We start from the raw sequence: 2,500 nt of genomic DNA, 5'->3' as shown, positions 1-2,500 counted from the left end.
AGTGGTTTATTACATGAATATAAATATCTATATATTACAATTTATGTCAAATTATTGGGATTTGGTATCGGAGATTTTGTCTCGTTGTGGGAAAAAATATACTTCAGTGGCCCACAGAGGCGTGTCTCTCGGCTTCATTTAAATTTTGTCTCTCTCCATAAGAAATTTGTACATTCGTATATTTGTAACCATTTATTACAACTGACTGCCACCCGCTTATGACCAGTACTTTATCATTATATATATGTATATATATATATATATATATATATATATATATATATATATATATATATGTATATATGTATATATGTATATATGTATATATGTATATATGTATATATGTATTTATATGTATTTATATTTATTTATATGGATTCATATTTATTTATATTCATTTATATTTATTTATATGTATGTGTATGTCTGTCTGTCTGTCTGTCTGTCTGTCTGTCTGTCTGTCTGTATGTATGTATGTATGTATGTATGTATGTATGTATGTGTACGTATGTATGTATTTGTATGTATGTATATTTATATATGTATTTATATTTTTATATATATATATATATATATTATATATATATATTATATATATATATTTATATATATATATATACATACATATATGTACGTATGTATGTATGTATATATTTTTATATATTTGTGTGTGTGTACACACACACACACACACACACACACACACACACACACACACACACACACACACACACACACACACACACACACACACACACACACACAAACACACACACACACACATATATATATATATATATATATATATATATATATATATATATATATATATATATATATATATACACATACTCACGAGTTTCTCGCCTATGAATAGCTTTGAAAGAGTATAAATCATCCTATTTTCATTCATATGCAGAGATAATTCAAGACCAAGGGCTACATAAATACCAAAGATGTCAGTGTGTCATTGTCAACTATTTACGGTTGATGTCACTTGTTTACATAATGTATACTCCCGCCGGCCAGATTTACTGTGTAAATGCACAAGTCTCTTCCAAAATGTAATATCTCTTTGCAGTCGAGGAAAACGGAAAACAAAATATAAATTACAATCGCGGTAAATTACATCTTTTAAGAATTCATAGCTTTTCCTATTTTCGCCTTACTCGCTCAGAATCTCTCTCTCTTTGCTTCTCTTTCTCCTTCTCTCTCTCTTTGTTTCTCTTTCTCCTTCTCTCTCTATCTCCTTCCTCCCCTTTCCACCTATTTGCCAAGAATCTCTCTCTCCCCCCCTCCCCCCCCCTCTCTCTCTTTCTCACACACACACACACACACTTCCCCCTTTCCCCCTCTCCCTCTCTAGCTCCGTCCTCCCTCTCCCTCCCCCCTCTCTCTCTCCCCATCCCCATTAAAGATCTTCATATCCTTTGATCCCTTTCATTTAGCCTATTTACATTAACAAAAACGTAAATCAACACTTTATTTAAATTCACCTTGATTAAAGTGAATAATCAAGATTTTTTTCGGTGAAAGAGAGGGGGAATAATTACATTAATCATCTCCAAATCATGACCAGGTCAAAACGGAAAGCGAACTTATTTAAATGGAAGGTGTGAATGGGGAGTATTCTGAATGGGGACCACGACATTAAAGGAGTAAGAATTGAGAATATTCCGAATGAATGCTTTACGAAGAGTGCGAACAACAGATACCTGAGTGGGCGTTTTAAGAAGAGTGCGAAGTACGAATATCTGGCAGGTCGATTAAGGGAAAGGCGAGTTGCGAATATCAAAGTGGCTGTTACGGGGAGTGCGAGTTGTGGAGATCTGAGCGAACAATTCGAGTGAAAAGACAAATCTGCGATCATTAGTCAAGAAAGAGGCATTAGAAAATGTCTTGCCTGAACCAGATTATAGCGAATGAGACAAAACTACAGTAAAATGAGACGAAAAAGAAGAAAGACGCTGGGTTTAACTAGTATCTAACTGATTTTAAATGTTGAAAAGATAAAATATCACTTTAAAAACAGTTTATTTGATGATCCAAAACCCTGAACCTCTCTTCATACAATTTCCGACGAAATTTTACTTTAAACAAATCCTTTCTGAGAATTAATTTTCAGAAATGACACATGTCTTGGAACAGAAGAACCATTAGTAAAATATGCAGTTAGGAAGATAAGCATGTATTTATATATATAATTTCTCCCTGCGGACACATGTCAAACATGCTTGTTACATCCGTCTCCTAATTAACGTTGTTCGACACCCATCTCTGAGTAAATAGAGTTTCTGCTGCCAAAAGGTTTCCCTCTGCCAATTAAATGTAACAACTTTAGCAAAACATATTAGTTTGTATATTAGATTGCATTTGGAAATGAGCATCAATAACGGAACCTTCGAATGGCATTGCTACGGTTTATCACTGCTAATATGCGTAAATTTATGTACAGAAAAAATATATGAAGAGTATAATATCGGATGTACAAGTTGCCGGG

At 33.3% G+C, this 2,500-nt stretch overlaps 1 protein-coding gene across 1 annotated transcript in view; it reads right to left on the bottom strand.

Moving 5' to 3' along the window:
• Positions 1-2,500, bottom strand: part of LOC113803830 (uncharacterized) — a gene marked incomplete in the record, with an annotated part of 518,353 nt that overhangs the window by 158,217 nt on the left and 357,636 nt on the right.

Source organism: Penaeus vannamei, chromosome 14 (assembly GCF_042767895.1).
Source record: "Penaeus vannamei isolate JL-2024 chromosome 14, ASM4276789v1, whole genome shotgun sequence".
NCBI lineage: Eukaryota > Metazoa > Arthropoda > Malacostraca > Decapoda > Penaeidae > Penaeus > Penaeus vannamei.
Note: the sequence above shows the minus strand (reverse complement) of the source record. Positions and strands in the feature narration are given on the sequence as shown.